Below are 14,536 nucleotides of genomic sequence, written 5' to 3'. Positions count from 1 at the left end.
GGTGGTGCATTGGTAGTATTTGGGCCTAAATCATGTGGATGTGGCATAAGGGTAGGATCATTTTGTGTGGGTTGCTGATTGATTTTGGCTAAGAAAAATATAAGTTCATGGAAGATCATGTTTTTAGAAATTGTAATTTTTGTGTGTTAAAAAAGATAAATAATAAATCCTTTAAAATAATTTTGATAGAAAAAAAAATATGTTTGTGCTCTTGAATCAAATTTAGAATGATTGCTTATAATAGTTGAAACAAAACATAAACAACTGAAAATTTTGGGATCATTGTAATTGAATTGTTTATCAAATAAAGTTTCAAAAAGAGTTTTAAAATTAAGAATAACGGATGGAAATCTATTTACTAAATAAACTGCATGGTAAATAGCATAAGACTAAAAAGTAATAGGTAAGTTTGATTGAAATATGAGGGCATGGAAAACATTTAAAATGTGTTGGTGCTTACGTTTGACTTGCCCATTTCGTACAGGGGGTTTCGATGTAGCTTCATTGATGAATAATGCCTTTTAATGAATAAAAATTTGATAAAAAAAATTTTGGACCAGTATCGGATCAAATAAATTTGATCTTAGAGTTAAATTGTATTTCAACCAAAACAATGAAATTTTTAATGTGTTAAGATACCTCACTTTTTTATTTTAACAAAATAACCCAAGTAAAATAGCTAAAATCGTTAACAATGGTAAAAAAATATTTGTGATTATGAATTGAGATTTGATGAAAAAGTACCATATATCCATATACATTAAGTCGTTAGGCCGTTGCTTAGAAAAATGTCATACATCACAAGTTTCATCCTTAGAAATTTAACTATAGGCCTTGGTTCTTTTCAGAAAATTCATCAAGGCTATATGATAGACTTGTGTCAAACCAAGAATTGGTTCTGCCGATGCCCTTACAGCCATTTCTCCTTAAATTAGGTTCTGCAAAGAGGATGATGGAACGATGCTTGTGGCACCGTTGGAAAGTAGAGCAGGGTTGGCAATGGAGAAAGTGACGCTGTTGATGGAGGAAGCAGCACGGTCACCAATGCAAAGTCGTCCGGCGTAGCACAGGTGTCCAGGCGGATATATGTGCTTTGCATAACACACATCCACCGTGTGCCCTGTTATGCCGCAATGAGTGCACTGCTTGGAAGAACTTTCACCGCGTCCTCTGCCAAAGCTGTGTCCGTGGCCACATCCTGGTCGTTGACCTTCAATGGCGGTAGCGACGATTCTTTGCTCATTCAAAATGCCAAAAACTGCTTGTAGTTGTCTTTCTTGCTGAATTACCATGGAAAAAACTCAATTGGCTAAAGGTAAAGGATCAAGAAGAAGTAGTTGAGACCTTACCACCAAAAAACATTCATGGAGACTAATGAGCGCTAAAGACCAGTTTAAAAATTTACAAGTTTAAAAGATTAATTACATTGTAGATATAGTCCTAAACTGAAATTTAACATTATAAAAGTTTAGATTAGAATATCACAATTCAAATCAATAATCGAGAGTTTAATCTCGGGTCATTCTCCTTAAGAATCACAATCGAGTGTATTATCATTGGCTATGAAAAAATCAAAGATTTGACATAAATTGATGAAAATTTAAATAACAAGAAATTAAAAAAGCAAGCAAGGATTAAATAGCAAAGCGATAAGACTAAGAACAATTAAAGTAACTAAGTAAGAAATGAAAGTAAATTCAAATGTTAAAAGATCTTGGTAAGGACTGAGGGTTAAGGATCATTATCCTTGTCATTAACCACAATATGATAATTACAAAAAAAAAAAACAAATACAATTCATCAACCTTTACAAATTGAGAAAAGTCAATTAGGCTTAATTAATCTTATGTCATAAGTCTTGACTAACTTACTAATTGAATTAGCGAAAGATTAGCGTTAGTGGAAACAAGATTAATTAATATCTCTAAATTATCAATCAACTTGGACATTAGTAACTCAAGTTCACCAAAGTTCCCAAACCAAGCTAAGAGTGAAGATTTACTTTATAACTAGTTCAAGCATTTTGTCAAATATTTAGAGTGCATAAACATAAAATTTCATAAATTACAAGAATGAGTAAAATCTACAACTACACAATTCAAGAAAGCAATAATATCTCCAATAAGCAATAATAAAACATAAAATATCAAATTCATTGAAGAAAAGTAAAAATTTAACAATGGTTCATAAACTAAAATAACAAACTAGAAAAAATAACAAGAAATTTTAAGAGATCAACTAGAGTAGCAAAACAAGTAGAAATTATAAACTAAGAACTACAATTAAACAAACTAAAATCTAAAAATAAGAGATAAATTCATAAGAAATCCTTGAATTCTAGAGAGAAATTAGAGCTTCTCTGTCTAGAATTTAGGGTTCTAAAACCCTAAAAAAAAGAAATATGAGTGTATCTGAATGTGTGTATGTTTCCTTTCCAAGCTTGCTTCTAATATGTCCTAAAAATGGTATGAAATGGGTCAAAATGGCCCCCCAAATCAGGAGTCACGTGCTGTTTTAAGTGAGTCACGTGCTAGGTATGGTGCGTACGCACGCATGATGCGTACACATTTCTACCTACAGCTTTCTCGATTCTTCATTTCTTCATGAAATATCCACTTTTGCATGCTTTTCTTCCGTCTTTCCAAATCATTCTTACCTTCTAAACCTTAAACAATTTAAACAAAATATCAAGACATCGAATAAAATAAAAATAAAATTAATTTAATTATTTTAAAGGCCTAAAAAGTATGTTTCAATTAATTAAGCACAATTAGAAAAAAATTCATAAAACTATATATTTTTATTTTAAGGAATAAGTACAAGTTAAGTTGGTAATTTCACTCTTTTCAATCCAAAAATATTATAAATTATAGGTTTATCAACTCTCACACACTTAGACAAAAGCAAGTTCTCATGCTATACATTAATGAAGATAAAGTTAGGGGATGTCAACCCTCATTAATTACTCTACCTAATTCTACCTATTTCTATCTACTTAATTAAAATAAATCAATTTCTAAGAAACATATGAACATATAGGGCCAAAAGCAATATAGCAATCAATTCAATCCTATTAATCTATTTCAATTCTAAAAAAAAATTACAAACTTGCAAGATTGAGCAATCAAATCCTCACTGACGTGTTTACTTTCTTATCGCTCTAGTATATATGGTTCAATTTCTCAATTCTCTTCTAACATAGCTTTTTAAGACTTGTTCTCCTTCTAACAATCAACAAATATTCAATGCAAGTATACAAATATCATGAGAACTTTAGAGGATTGTAATGGAGATAGGACAAGGTGAGGATATATTTAGTTAAGTGGATTAAAAATTTAAACATTTGATTAGTTTAAACTTGCATCTAATCTATAACTATATGTTCAACTTTAATACAAAATCCTATTACTATTGTATTTTGTCCTTTATTTTTCACACACACACCCATGCATTCTTAATTAATTCACATCACATATTCACTTATTACTCCTAGGAATGCCATATAGAACAATATTTATTGCTTTCATTTTTTTTCTTTTTTTTCCTTCTATACAAATTTATTTTTTTTTTGAATATATGCATATGCTTTCACAATATAACGAAGGTATGTGTTTTGCCCAATTTCCATAATTTTCAATCAATATACCCTTTTTTCCACCAAAATTTTCCTTTTTTTCTCATTTAGATTATTCAACATCCACTAGTTTAATCTAATCAAAAATCAAATTAAGAGCATTCATGATTTTTTGCTTAGGAGAGTGTTGTGCTAAAAATTAAGAACAAAGAAAAATTTATTAAGCTCAAAATTAGTTAACAATGATAGATGGATAAAATAAGATTATTTAGGTATGTGAGATTATATGAAACAATAGTCTCAATCATATAAATACATGCATACACAAGATATTGGACATCAAAAATAAAATAAGTCAAAGATTACAATTGTAGAGAAAATAATACATACAAAAATGAAATAATAGTTAAAAGCATACAACCACACATTAAAGGCTCAAGGCTTACTAAGTTGTGTGTTCAAACTTTAATCTATGTTCCATAATCGTTGTTCAAGCAATTTAATGAAAAAAAAAATTCTAATTTAAGTTAATAGGATGTCCTAAAATTATTTTTCTGGAAAATCTATTATTCTAACTAAGTACCCTAAGATTTATTTTTTTTTTTCTAGTTGGATGAAAATAAAATTCTAAATTTTTTCTCTATTCCCTACTATTCTCAATTTAACAAATTCATAAAGAAAAAAAAACCTAATTTCTATCCTCTATATTCATCCAATCACAATTAAAAATAAAAAGATGTATATACAATGAAGCTATGAAATTTTTTCCACACTTAAATGTCGCATGGTCCTCTGTGCGCTAACTAATTATGCTTTCCATTATGGGTATCCTCTGCATCCATGTCCATTGCTTGACTCTCGTCCTCTGAGTCATTCTCATCAGTCTCTGGCAAGTCAAACTCCTCAAGGGTTGGATCCCACTCCTTGCTCTATTTATTGATATTCTCGTAGCATTGCTTGCTTTGTGTAACACCTTAATATTCAAATCCTTATGCTCAAGTCATAAGTCAATGATAATAAGGTGGTACAACTCTTAAGATGGATTACAATACATATTTATAGATATAATTGAAAGGAAGTATTAAACGAGAAGGCTGAAAAGGAGTAAAACAAAATCACGAACGGATAATACTCAGATATCGATAAAACAGAAGATAAAGCGTGATCGAAAGTGATATAAGGATAAAGCAGTAAAGAAGGATAAGATAATGACAGAATATAGTTATATAATATAAGTAAATAGCCACTAGTCGCGACCCGCAAAGTTTAGGCCGGCTAGGGTATAAAATAAAAGCAGTTTGACAACAATATCTCCTATCTCTCCTAAAAGATACATAAAGGCCTCTATAGGTAAGTTTTCAAAAGAGTTAAATACATAATATAAGTTTTTCAAAACAAAAGCAGAGAGAATCTAAACAAAATAAAGCAAAAATCTAATGATCTTTGCCATCTCTTAGATGAAGCACATCTCACTACTGAGCACCTAGACCTACATCTGAAAAACAAGTGATATATATAGAATGAGAACCTCCAACCCATGTGTTCTCAGTACGGTAAAAGTGCCAAATAAATACTGCATACGACAACATGAACTCACTAAACAATCTTAATTCTCCACACATCACTATGTCCAGCTTAAATTATTTCTAATCCATAATCTTGGCAACTAACATAGATTCTAAGTCTAAGTCCACATTCTCCATCTTTCCTCAACACTTCATTCAACAGAATCATAATCATAACCAGCATCAACCCTCAGCGTCAACCAACATCAGCATGGGGGGATCTCTCAGTTGTAGAAGAACAAACAAAACTGACAAGTAATGGTAGATACAAATAATGCAAGTAGCATATAGTCATGTAACATAGCATATACAATTAGACAAACCAAAACAAGTAAGCAAACCCAAACAAGTCAAACATATACAAATGATGAATGCCTGCCCTATGTCCAATGATATCATTTGTCGGTTACATAGCCAACCCGACATGTCCTGGTAGCTAACCATTGAACAATCCCTGCGAGCGTGCATCCCAAGCTCAAAATTTCATCCGGAAAGGTCTAAGTGTCCGGCCATATCTTACGACGTAGGGTCAACAGAATCTCAGATCTCAACCTGGAGCAAGTAGAACCGACCCACTACATCTACCCAAGGAAATCCGAAACTCAGATAATTTTACAAATCTCAAATCATTCTCGACTGGGAGCAAGTGGGGGCAAGTATATCAATGCCACTACATCTTGTAACACCCTAAAATACACATCCTTATGCTCGAGTCATATGTCAACGATATTACGGTGGTACTACTCAAGATGGAACAATAGTAAGTATATATGTGTGTGTGTGTGTGTGTGTGTGTGTGTGTGTGTGTGTGTGTGTGTGTGTATGTTTTTTTTTAAATGAAATAATTAGTAAACGAGAAGTCTGAAAAGGAATAAAATAAAATCACCAACGAAAAACACTCTCGTATATAGATAACTAGGCCGGCTAGGGTACAGAATTTAAAACTAGTTTGACAACAATATTTCCTATCTCTCTTAAAGATACATCATCGTCTCTATAGGCAAGTTACAAAATAAACATTTGTGTACATCATATTGAAGGTTTTTCAAAGTAAACAGGAGAGATTCTAAAAGTACAAAACAGATTCAAATAAACTTCTCCACCTTCTAGACGAATCCAGCTCACTACTGAGCACCAGGACCTGCATCTGAAAAACAGATAATATATATACGGAATAAGAACCCCTGACCCCTGAGTTCCCAATACGGTAAAAGTGCCAAATAAGTACAATGTACTATAACATAAATTCACTAAGCATTTTAATCTTCTTACCTCGTCATATTCATCCTAAGTTCTCACCAACCCATAACTTAGTAACTATCATAGGGGATTCTAATTCTAATCCAATATCCTTCATACTTTCACTACCTTCCAACCAAATAATCTAAAAACCGAACCATCCCTCAAGTAATTCAACTTTTATACAAACACAAATAATATAGACAAGTAATGCACAAGTAAGGCAAGTAAGATAATTAGCTAATAATCATGAAACATGTACAATTAGGTAAACCAAAGCAATTAAACAAACCCAAACAATTCAAACATATGCATATAATGTATGTCTTTCCTACTGGCCGTGAGCTCATGTGTCGGTTATATCGCCAGAACCCGACACATCCGGCAGCTAACTCAGATATCATCTCTCTGACATGCCTCCACACTCTTGGGATATAGTGCCCGTCACACTCTCGGGATATAGTTGCTACCACACTCATGCGATATAGTATCTGTCGCATTACCCGGAATAAAGTGTTCCCACACTCTTGGGATATAGCGCCCGTCATGCTCTCGGGATATAGTGCCCGTCACGCTCTCGGGATATAGTGCCTGTCACACTCATGGGATATAGTGTCCGCCACGCTCTCGTGATATAGTACCTGCCACACTCATGGGATATAATGTCCGACACGCCTTGCAATAGAGAGAAACTCAAGATACTCATCAATATCAGCCATCCCTCAATCATGTCTCATAATCACATTTATTCATTCATATCTATCTTAATATTCCACACTTCCTCAATTAATCAATCATAGCCACAATCACTATCTACTAGGGATATAGTGCCCAGCACACTCTTGGGATATAGTGCCCGTCACACTCTCCAATCACACTCACTATTTATCATACCGCCCTTATACCCTCTCTCGTACACTCACATTTCATCAATTCATATCTCAATTCAATCTCAAGTTCATCATTTATCATCATCATCATCCTTTACATCTCATTCAACATTTTCATCACCTCATTACTTAGTTACTCACTTTATCCACACTTTTTAATTCAAATCCCCCACTTCAAAATCTCTCTTCACCTCTAAGTCACCATCCCTTCCTAGTTCAACCCCCTTTCATTACCATTACAATTCAATTCTATGCTCTTAGAGAGTAGAAATAGAGGTTTAGAAGTTTCAAATTATGTTTAAAATTACAAAATTCAACTTGTTGAAAAATAGGACCCTGCGTATGCAAACCATGTCCTGCGTACGCGGAAGTGTAATTTTTCCCATCTCGCGTACACGACCTTTGCTCGCATACGCGAGTCTTGTAACACCCTAACTACCAAAACTCACACTTCCGGCTGCGCAACTCTGATAGTTTAGACATTACGACGACTCTTATACTATTAAATACTAAAATATGGGCCTGTTTAAAACTTTAAACCGCAGAACCGATCCAAAAGATACTTTTGCTATACAACGTACATCCATACATACAATACAACTTACAAAAACTCATAAAGAGTACATCCATATATATATATAAATAATATTACGGCATTAACCAATACAAATCCTATCCCTCTTACAGCATATATCAAGATAAAGGCGAGGGTTCAATACACCATAACTAAAACAATACAGAGCATCTCAACAACAACTAAATAAACTTCTCGTGACTTCTGCGCCTATATCCTAATAGGGGAATTTCAAAAACAACGGTTTACAATAAAAGTAAAGTCGAAAACCTTTTCTGAAAGAGGAACCGTTCAATTCTCAAAAACATTAAAAGCCTTTCAAAAAGGTTTATCTATGCTGATCCAAAATAGCCTTTCATACTTTTCCAAACCAGAACACAAAACCAAAACCAACCATCGGTCTATCTCATTTCAACCACGGCCCTCGGCCCAAACAATCCAACCAACAATCTAATCACCACAGTCCAACAGAATCTCAGTAGCAAACACAAATAGGAAAATGCAAGCACAAGCAAACAGTTATTGCAAGTAGAACAATTAGCAGTTAATCACAAGTAGTCACAAAGGCAAACCAAGTACAATATGCACACCCAAACAATGTCACATAGATGCATATGATGCATGCCTGTCCTAGTGGCTGATGATATCATCTGTCGGTTATATAGCCAACCCGACAAGTCCTAATAGCTAACCATTGGACTGTCCCTCTGTCGTGCATCTCCAACTCGAGTTATTCTCGATCATTATCATGATCATAATCATAATCCATATCCAACACCCTTACTGGTGTATATTCACGGGGGCGATCTCATCCGGGGCTTTCACAGTGCCCCACCACCCTTACGACATAGGGTCAATAGAGTATCAAGTCTCAACCTGGAGCACGTGGTGGCTAGCCACTGCTACTACCTAGGAAAACTCGTATCTCAGATAGTGAAAGTACAACATTCACATTTCATTCAATAGCATATATGCATTTCATACTTAGTCATAATTCAATAATGGCACCGCCGTAACATGGCAATAACTCAGCCATCCGGCTCATGGTTAAATCCATAACCAGCCAATGTTCATAATCATACACAGCCATTCCGACCCATAACAGAACAGCACTTCCACCATTCAACATCATCAAATTCATAAAATCGACATTTAAGCCATAAAGCACTTTTTCTCAATTTATTTCACTTTAAAATCAATTTTCAACTCTTTTTAGCCTTGGCTTTAAAGATCTCATTTCTCAAATCATCTCAGGCTCATAAGCCACTTTTACTCAAGGTAGATTCTCCTTTTAAAACAAAGCCACCATCGGCATTCTCTTTCCAAAACTTCCAAAAACATGGCAAGGTAAGGATTTATTTTGAAATATTCAAAATCATCCATCCAACAACGGGATTTTATATCAAAGTTCATCGGCAGAGTCCCAAGTCTTTAGGGGAGATTAACATAACTCATTTCCTCAAATTCACTTAAAATCATTAAAACCATGGCTTCCTGATTTGAGCAACAAAATAGGATCTAAGCCAAACTGAGTCATGTAATCAATTACTCTTTTCAAAGAAGTTTTCTTTACTTAGACAAAAACTAACTTCAACCCCATGAGAAATTCTAAAGCGTTTCAAACTGTTCAGAAATTATTTTAATCTTACGAAAATGCAGAACTCAAGGAGTATTTAAAACTTTTTCCAAAATATTTTAGAATGAAACTTGTCAGTAGACATTCAGGTTCTTTCAAAGTCACTGAAACTTCTCTAATTAAAACCCTCGAGCCAAATTCAAAGGCATAAACCCTTTTCACATTTAAAACAGTCTTAAAGCATAAGTTTCATCTAAATAACTTGTTCACAAGGAAAATATAATACTTTTCTTAAGAAACAAGACTAAATCACAATTTCCTTTTTAATAATTCATTTCAAAAGCATAAGTCATCCCTTTCTTAATAATTCAGATAAAATAGTAGAAGCCATTAACTCATAAGTTTCCGAATAACATTTCAGTAAAGTCCCGGATTCTACCGGAATTTCGGCAACACCTCCCCTAAAACTTGGACTTTGCCACCCAGTTCGGGTCCCAACAAAACAGTCCACAATCTTTTTCAACAGCCCAAAATTCAAAATCAGTTCAACGCAAGCCAAATCCAACAGTCATCTCAATTTGATATTTCAAGAAAATCGTTTCAAAATTAAATCATTATCAGCCGAATAAACTCATTTCTAAAGCTTTAAAGAAACGGTTCAACAACCATCATTTATCAAACCAGATCATTTAAAGCAAACCAGGCTGAATTCAAGAGTGTATTCTATTTTTCACATTCTCAAGAAAATTAACTCAAATCAATTCTCAACGGATTAAACTCGATTTCAAAGCTTTAAAAGAATCAACTTCAAAAGCATTTCGTTTCACAAAGCCACACAACAATCGAGACAAAATCAAACCATACATAAGGCCGATACAATCACCAAATACATATTCTCTCACCTCAGTATCCATATGTAATAATTTCAATATATATAAAAATATAGTTTTCGGAAAGCGCCCCTACCTCAAAACGCAAATCCATAACCCAAACATCTCACAAAGTCCTTTCCGCCTCAACCTGAACTGACGGCAACCAAAATCTCAGCTCCCAGCCACTTTCGCAATAACCATAACAACTCTAATCGTAACATATAATAACCGAAACTCAATTTTGTAGCAATTAACGCCATAAACCTCAACGTGAGATTACAGAACAGTAACGAAAGGGCTTTCAAATCGAAAAGCTTACCGAACCGAAGAAGGAACGGCTGAACCGAAACAGCGGCGGTCTCCGAGCCAGTTCGGCGGCAGCTCAGCAGCCACCTCAAGCGGTAGCGGCAACAAATTCCAATGACGACAACTGGAACCAACACGCAGTGACTATAATATTCTTGGAATTCAAAAAGGACAGAAACCACAATTAAAACCCTTACCAGAAGAGTTCTCCGGCGACGGAAGCGAGGTTCTCCGGTGACAGAAACGGGCAAAAGCTTCGGCGGTGCTAACCGAAGCTTGCCGGCGGCAGAAACGGCGGCGATAGCTCCGTGCAGTGGGTTGCGCTCCTGCACGCGCCACTGGCCCGCATCTCCCACCCTCAACATCGCGCAACTTCTCTCTCTCCTCTGGGCTCTCTCTTCTGCGACGGGAAGGGCAGCGGCATCCCGGCTCCTCATGCGCGGTGGTCTGGCGCAGTGACGGCGCGATAGAGTCTCCCTCTTTGTCTGCCTTTCGCACGACTCCTCCTTCTGCCCTGAACGGCGCCGGTGGCGTCCTTCTTCCTCGGTGCTTGTTGGCAGTCACAGAAATGGCGACCACAAACCCTAGCGGCGGCGGGTCAGTCGCGATGGAGGCACGGCGACGACGACTGGGAACGCCCGATCTCCCCGTCCTTCCTCTTCCTCCCTCGCGGCAGCTCTCTGTCTCTCGCCTCAGGCCTGACTTGCGGCAAACCCAGCGATGACGCAGCGGCGGCGGTATTGGGCTCCTCGCCGGCACCGCTCCTCCTCTCTTCCCTTCCCCCAATTTCTGCCTTCCCTTTCTTTTTTTTCCTTCATTGGTTTCTCAAGGAACAGCGCGTGTTTGTGTTACTGATGGGGGTTGGGGTGGTGGCTGTTGGGTTTGGGGAATTAGGGTTTCACTATTTTGAAAATTAGGGTTAGGGTTAAGCTAGGGGTAGTTTTGTAGTTTCAATTAAAAATAGGAACAATATGGTAATTGAAACCCAAATTAAATCCAACTCTAAATATATATAGAAAATACTATTTGTTCATCAATTTTATAAATTACTTTCATAACTATCAACTTTATAATTTAAATATAGAAAATAATCCAATAATTATAAAATTGGATAATAATCATAACTTATCTCAAATTCAATAAATCAAAACTTGCCTTAATTATCTTTAATAAAATAATTTCTGAAATTAAAGCTATAAATAACTATATGATTTGAGACTTGATCATAATAAGACTTTTCAAAAGTTCTAGGTCTTACAAGTCTCCTTGGTCCGAAAGGATTTCTCGCGTCACGTGAATGCGCCCACATACACAAGCACGTCTGGCCGAACCAAACGGCCGCGTTGGGTGTGACCTCACGTACTCAAACCCTTTAGAATTCCCAAAAAGTTGCTAAGTATTGCAGAAATTTCTTTTTCTCAGCCAACTTCTGATGCGCATAACTCTTTTGTTAGAAATCATTTTTAATCCGTTCTTCAAACGGCGTAAACTTCACGGACTCAATTTTCAAATGAAATAAGTTTGGAAAGGATTAGAGGTCCGGAAGCCGAGTTATGGCTTGCCGAAGTTCAATCAAAAATCAAGTTTTCATTCAAAATCATAAACCTCCATTTCTACAACTTCCTAACTTATTTCCCAAAATTCCATGCTTCACAACATTACCAATCAAATCAATTCCTGTCCCAAAATATACCTAAACAATTTTCATTTATTTCATAACCCATCGTCATCCAAACTCATCAAATTCAACCCCAACGGTTCATACTCAAAACAACATCATATTCAATACATTGTCTCATCAACCTTCCACTATACTCGTATCATTAACCAACACAACAATAATTCACATTCAACCAACACAACATAACTCATAAGCAATCTTATAATCAATCCTCAATATTCACATACATATATCAATATATTCAAATATACCATTCAAGCTTAGTTCTAGGAGCATCTAACCTAGGAATTCACATCACACCGCACGGTACCTAAATGAAACTTAAACCGTACCTTTAGCCGATTTTTCTTAAAATCCAAAGACACTTCAAGGTCAACGTTTCTCAAGAGTCCACAGCCTCAAAACCTCCCCGAACCGAATCTCAGCCATCAAGGTCCAATATTCAAGCTCCTAACATCATCAATGTACTCCAAATCAACAATATTCAATCTAATCCCATAACATATCACTATAATCAATATTCAAGCTTGCTAATTTACAAATCAACAAGAGCTTGAGGTTCTTACCTTATTTATGCATCAATTGAGCAAGACTCACTTATTTTCTCTAGTTAATTTGACCCTAGAACATCAAAACAACTAAAAATCTCAACACCCAAACATTAAATTTTCAAATTTGTGAAGGAGATACTGAGAGTGGGATTGAGATTTTCTTACCAAATTAATTAATGGATTTTGTAGAGAATTTTGAGACGAACGCGTGGCCGCTGACGACTCGTCAATCGGAGCTCCGGATCAAAAGATATGAAAGATTGAAGTTGGACAAGGGATTAAGCTCTCACTCTCCTTTCCCGTTTGCTTCAACGTGATTCCCCTTTTGTTTGGGGAGGAAGAGCCGAAGCTCTTCACTTAAATGGGTGTTCGGTTGGACCTTGGGTCCAATATAGGCCCGATTTATTCGATTTAGTCCGTTCGACCCAATCTTGGATCAAATTCTTTAAAATTAATGTCAAAATTTTTATTTTAATTAGTTCTATCTCATTAAACTATACAATTCTATTTTTTAATTTTTTTTAAACAATAATTTATTTATTTATTAATTATTTATTAATTTTGTGAATTTTACACTCCACGTACCACGTGAATCTCAATTACCCTATGATGATTTTTTTTTTTTTTGGTACTTAACTACTGTTGCGTGTTTTGCAATGTACTTGTACAATGAATTACAAGAAATAGTAGCATAGAAGAATTATAATGGTCTAGTTTGCTACTGCACAATTGTTTGTTGGATCTTTGACTTTTAATGAATTTATACGTATTGAAAATTTTATAGAACGTAAGATTGTTTTCTTTTGTTCTACTGATTTTTTTAATGCAGAATTGCATAATTATATTCTTAGTGTAAAATTATATAATTTTATTTTCAAAGTGCAGAATTACATAATTCTATTGTTTAAGAAAAAAATTTAACAATGTTAGAGCATAATTGCCAAATTTTAATGCAGAATTTTAATTTCTAAGTGCAAAATCAAACAATTTTAGAGCATAATTATAAAATTTTAATGCAAATTTATAGAAATACAGAATTATAGTGTAGAATTATAGAATTTTAGGATTTAACTTTTTCGTTTAAGTGTAGAACAACACAATATAATCAAATATGTTGTAATAATATAGCTAAAATAAAACCTATTGCATAACATAAGTGCATAATTGAGAAGATCTGAATTCATAAAACCAAAAGAATGAAGAGTACAATTAACAAGGTATGATTCTATCTGTACATTTTTCTTATTACAACTAAGGATTTATTAGTTAGAGTTGTGTTATTTATAATTTATTTTTCTATTCTCTATTAATTGTTCTTCACTCTCCAAGTCCTAGGTTATTGTTAGTGACCTTAGCTATTTCCCTCCCATCCTCCAAAAAAATACAATAAAATTAGGCGTACAAGTTCTTTTAAATTAAGTATTTAATTAAGTCACAACGTGCTTCTTTTTCAAATATATGTACATATGCATTGTCGCTATTACTTCTTTTTGTTCCTCTTCTTCTTCCGTCATTATCATTCGTCGACGTCAACGTGGTCGTCGTCTTTTTCTATTTGAATTTTAATGCACATAACATAAATTTTTAAAGGGCCACATGCCTAGAATATTAACATAAAACTAACAAAATACGTATATACATGTCTAAAATATTGATATCCAACCAACAAAATACATACAACACAAAAATTTCAATACAAATTACACAA

Source organism: Arachis ipaensis, chromosome B05, assembly GCF_000816755.2.
Source record: "Arachis ipaensis cultivar K30076 chromosome B05, Araip1.1, whole genome shotgun sequence".
Lineage (NCBI taxonomy): Eukaryota > Viridiplantae > Streptophyta > Magnoliopsida > Fabales > Fabaceae > Arachis > Arachis ipaensis.
The sequence above is the reverse complement of the archived record's forward strand: the minus strand, read 5'-3'. Positions refer to the sequence as shown.